The following is a 5855-nucleotide window of genomic DNA, read 5'->3' as shown; positions in this document are numbered from 1 at the left end:
ACGGCAGGAGGCCGCTGGAGCGAGGTGCAGAGACGCACGCCGGAGCGAGGTGCAGAGACGCGCGCCGGAGCGAGGTGCAGAGACGCGCGCCGGAGCGAGGTGCAGAGACGCGCGCCGGAGCGAGGTGCAGAGACGCACGCCGGAGCGAGGTGCAGAGACGCACACCGGAGCGAGGTGCCGAGACGCACACCGGAGCGAGGTGCAGGGACGCGCACCGGAGCGAGGTGCAGAGACGCGCACCGGAGCGGGGTGCAGAGAGGCCCGTCATGGAGCGAGGCGCAGAGGCACGCTGGCGAGAGGCGCGTGTTGGAGGTGACCTCGCAGGCCAGCTACGCTGGAGAGGCCCACACGCGCAGCGTGCCGGAACGAGGATCCAGCGCTGGGGTGGAGGCGCGTGTTGGAGGCGACCTCGCTAAGGCCAGCTATGCTGGAGAGGCCCACACGCGCAGCGTGCCGGAACAAGGATCCAGCGCTGGGGTGGACGGTGCCCTCCATTATACCTGCCGAGTGCGCGTCTTTTAACAGACTGGGCCATATGACTCTGCTGCTCTTCACCATCCGTATTTTTATTTCTTTTTAATCTTTTTCCTTTTAACTTGTCTTTTTATTTTTTTTATTGGACTTTAATCTATTAAACTTTTTAAAGCTCTGCTCACCATCGCCGCAGTCTGTTTGGTTTTATATGGTTTTATTTAAGACGATTGCACCTCTCGGGTGCCACATAAGGACCAAAACTGGCAGCTCAATCCTCTCAGCTGATACGAACTAGTGTTTCACCAATGCCATTTTTTGGCCCCGATACCGATACCTGTTAGCTGGCTGTGCAGTATTTACCAATACCATCTGTTTGAAATTGATGTGTGTGTATATATGAAGAACTGCATACTACTTGGATGTACAATAATTGCCATCATGGCTTTGTCAAGCTGCTGCCTACCTTTGTGAAGCAAAAGGAAAAAGACTAAAACAAAGTGAGTCAAGTAAAACGTTTTGCCTACCTGGAATGGGTGACAATAGTTGAATAAACTTTTTGCTCTCAAAATGGTATCGGTGCCCTATTTGTTGGTACTTGCCGATACCAATACCACCATTTTAGTGCTGGATTGGGGCTCTATACTGGTATCGATATCAGTGCAACATTAATACGAACCCAGGCTCCTGTTTGCAGGACAGGTGACCACATGAGCTCGCTGTTATCCATTGATTGATAGCTGAATAGCAAAAGATTAATTAATGAATTTTTACACAGCTGAGAAGCTGTGAGGCTGGCCAGTAGGTAAACAGCAGGTGATTTGGTAAAAACACACAAGCCTCATGGATCTTCAGTTGGCCTGTAGAGTTAGAAATGTACAGAGATCAGTTCATCCAGTGTTCCCACTGGGGAAGTCCCTGATGCCAGCCTACAAAGTGCTTCAGGGAACGGGCCCCGTCTACCTGAACCCTCTCGCAAAGGCTTATTTCACAACTCAGTCACTCCAGTCAACAATGGATTGTCGTCTACAGTGCCTACACCAGGCTTAAGACCATCCATACTGTTTTCATGAGTTGTTCCAAGGTGGTGGAATGACCTACAAAGCGCCACAAGAACAGCAGCGTCCCTTTCTATCTTTAAAGACCAACGTCTTCAAAGAGCATCTCTTATCCTAACGCTTACCCATAGCTCTGTACCCCTCTACTACTCTTTCGCTCCCTTTACCATCACCACTGATTCTGACAAAGGATTTTCCTCTAGAGAACTTTTTGTCATATTGATAACTGTAAAACTGTGTCTACTTTCTAAGTCGCTTTGGATAAAAGCATCTGCTAAATGCATAAACTTAAGTCCCCTAAATAAACAAGGAAAGGTGGGACATTATCAGTTTAAATCTATACTTTAAACTCTAAAGTTCTTAAAGAAAACTTCCTTGTATAATAAAACAATTGACATTTTAGCAGGAAGACCAACCCTGTACCACTCCAGTATTACATCGTATGTATTCGCTTTATACCTGCAAAGCTTTGAGCTTAATTCTTACCATGAAACTTGTCTTAAACCTCTGAATCATAGACTTTTTGCAGTACTTAAGGGGGTCTAGGCTACATTCTCCCATTTTATTCCCCCCTTAATCCCATCCGTCATTCTGTGCACCACCAAAATAAATATATTTAAAGCGCACTAAGGACAGTTATTGTTCAGATTCCTTTTTTTTTAGGTTATGTAGTTTATGTTAACAAGATATGAAATGCTAACCTGAAATCCACATCGTCAGTTGCTGATAATCCTCAGATAAATATTCAGATCATTTCAGGACTGAGCTTTCTAAGGTATGTTTTTTATATGAAAATTATATGTTATTACAGGTGCTGGTCATAAAATTAGAATATCATGAAAAAGTAGATTGATTTCAGTAATTCCATTTAAAAAGTGAAACTTGTATATTATATTCATACATTACATACAAACTCATATATTTCAGATGTTTATTTTGTTTAATTTTGATGATTACAAATGACAACAAATGAAAATCTCAAATTCATCATATCAGAAAATTAGAATATTACTGAAGACCAATAAAAACAAAGGATTTATAGAAATGTTGGCCAACTGAAAAGTATGAACATGAAAAGTATGAGCATGTACAGCAATCAGTATTTAGTTGGGCCTCCTTTGGCCTGTATTACTGCAGCAATGCGGCGTGGCATGGAGTCGATCAGTCTGTGGCACTGCTCAGGTGTTATGATAGCCCAGGTTGCTCTAATAGTGGCTTTTAGCTCTTCTGAATTGTTGGGTCTGGTGTATTGCATCTTCTTCTTCACAATACCCCATAGATTTTCTATGGGGTTAAGGTCAGGAGAGTTTGCTGGCCAATTAAGAACAGGGATACCATGGTCCTTCAACCAGGTACTGGTAGCTTTGGCACTGTGTGCAGGTGCCAAGTCCTGTTGGAAAATGAAATCTGCATCTCCAAAAAGTTGGTCAGCTGCAGGAAGCATGAAGTGCTCTAAAACTTCCTGGTATGTGGCTGCGTTGACCCTGGACCTCAGAAAACACAATGGACCAACACCAGCAGATGACATGGCACCCCAAACCATCACTGACTGTGGAAACTTTACACTGGACTTCAAGCAACGTGGATGAAGTGCCTCTCTTCTTTTCCTCCAGACTCTGGGACCTTGATTTCCAAAGGAAATGCAAAATTTACTTTCATCAGAGAACATGACTTTGGACCACTCACCAGCAGTCCAGTCCTGTTTCTCTTTAGCCCAGGCAAGACGCTTCTGACGCTGTCTGTGGTTCAAGAGTGGCTTGACACAAGGAATGCGACAGCAGAAAGCCATGTCTTTCATACGTCTGTGTGTGGTGGTTCTTGAAGCACTCACTCCAGCTGCAGTCCACTCTTTGTGAATCTCCCCCACATTTTTGAATGGGTTTTGTTTCACAATCCTCTCCAGGGTGCGGTTATCTCTCTTGCTTGTACACTTTTTTCGACCACATCTTTTCCTTCCCTTCGCCTCTCTATTAATGTGCTTGGACACTGAGCTCTGTGAACAGCCAGCCTCTTTAGCGATTACCTTTTGTGTCTTGCCCTCCTTGTGCAAGGTGTCGATGGTCGTCTTTTGGACAACTGTCAAGTCAGCAGTCTTCCCCATGATTGTGTAGCCTATAGAACTAGACTGAAAGACCATTTAAAGGCTTTTGCAGGTGGTTTGAGTTAATTAGCTGATTAGAGTGTGGCACCAGGGGCCATCAATTTTGAACCTTTTCACAATATTCTAATTTTCTGATATGATGAATTTGAGATTTTCATTTGTTGTCATTTGTAATCATCAAAATTAAACAAAATAAACATCTGAAATATATGAGTTTGTATGTAATGTATGAATATAATATACAAGTTTCACTTTTTAAATGGAATTACTGAAATCAATCTACTTTTTCATGATATTCTAATTTTATGACCAGCACCTGTAGGTGTGGTTATTTGTAGCAAGGAGGAAAGAGTGATTTCAGAAAGGTGTGTAAAATTATACCTAGAAGACAAAATGTCAACTGTGATTCATTCAAATATCCTGAGGCAGGAGGTTTCATTTAAGAGCACAAGTTGGAGATTCACTTAAGAACTGTTTATAATTATTAGACTAAATGTTCTATACTGAGAGCTACCTGATAAGTGATGGCTGAGTAAGTAATGCTTTGATCTTGTTGATTTACTTCCCTCTGGCTCTATGCAGTCAGAGCAGGTTGGAAATGTGGCAGCTGTCCCAAGGGGCGTCTGGAGCATCACTTTTTCTCCATAAACAAATTAATCCCGGAGTTATCCGCACCATCTGGATGACAGCCCTATGACTTTCCCATGTGCCTGGAAGGAAAGCTGAACAGCCAGGGTTTATCCTCCTACTTTTAAAAGGGAGGAGCTTGCTTTTCTCAAATACTGCGTAATGCTCGATTGATCTCTGAGAGTTTTTACGTGATGAAATCTACAGCAGGGATTCCCACCAGGGTTCTCAAATTCAATTACAGCTCAACGGGAAAATAACGGAAAGTAGGATTGGACAGATACTCTGCAAAGGAAAGACATTAATATAATAACTAGATCAAGGTTTAGATTTAAGTTAGATTTAGTATTTGGAAATCATGCAGTATTTTACAATAAAAGGGGGAAAAAAACAGTGGAAACTGGAAAGCAAAGAGGAAATGAAAGGAAGAAAATCCCCAAAGATTGAAGTGCTTTGCTACATTTGTCCTCTTTAGCCAAAGGTAGCATTGTTAGAATATTCTTAATGTGGGTAAATATATAATTTTTAAAATGACAGCAAAAAAAATAACATGGACAAAGTTATCTTAAAAACAGAATAAAAATACATGATTGACAGTTGCTAAAATAGCAATAAATTGGATCAATATCCATAAACATGCAAACACTGAGTGCCATTAGGAAGCTTCACTCACCTCAGCATGACAAATGCTTGGAGTGGCTTTAGCTAAGCCCAACTTGCTGGATTTTATGGTAATTATTAACTAACCCTGCTTCATTCATTTATACATAGAGACTATGGAACTTTAATAAATAATTTATTAAGATGGGAATAAAGTGAGATCGAAATGGGGAAAATAGTCTGATCCATTCTGAGGCAGCCAGTTATATTTATACACCTTCGTATCAGGAAGCACTATAAAAATAGGCGTCATTAGTGAGTCGTACAGCATAGAAATACCAGGACTTAATGCGTTTGATTTCTTTACACAAACCTCTTTAGATCCACATTAGATGCATTTTAAAGACACCTGTACAAGTCGAGGGACAGCAACTTACATTAGCAACAAAAAAACTACAGAATGAAAGTGGCCCTCAACATTGAAAAGTCCTTAATTGTGCTCAATAAACCAATTTTCATTCACTTTGTACACAGACTAGATTTTTATTCTGAGCACAAACACAATGAGCAGTCCATTTGAAAAATGATAAATCAGCCACATCACATTAGCGCGAGGTCAAAAGGAAGACGTTTTTCCTCCAGTTAATGTGTCATCTCTGCCCTAGCTAATACATCCTAATCCGTCATTAACATTTTTCCCCATGAGTCGTCTCTCTCCGACTTCCGACGTGACGCTCTGTGTTCAATTACAGCCAATAAAATCCCTCAATCGCCATCCTCTCTGCTGAGATCAGGGTCATCACAGTTAATCACAGACTGGGGCTTGATAATGGTCCTCCTCTCATTCAGGGCCGATGGGGCATGATCAGATGTGGGGAATAAACGTTATTTTTATTTGATACTAAAAAGGACATTAAATGGACGTTTTGACGTAAGCGACTGGAACGTTAAAACTGGCAAACTGAGACAAATCAATGAAATCCAACATTACACACGAG

Source organism: Cyprinodon tularosa, unplaced genomic scaffold (assembly GCF_016077235.1).
Source record: "Cyprinodon tularosa strain WSP-4 unplaced genomic scaffold, ASM1607723v1 ctg107, whole genome shotgun sequence".
Lineage (NCBI taxonomy): Eukaryota > Metazoa > Chordata > Actinopteri > Cyprinodontiformes > Cyprinodontidae > Cyprinodon > Cyprinodon tularosa.
Note: the sequence above shows the minus strand (reverse complement) of the source record.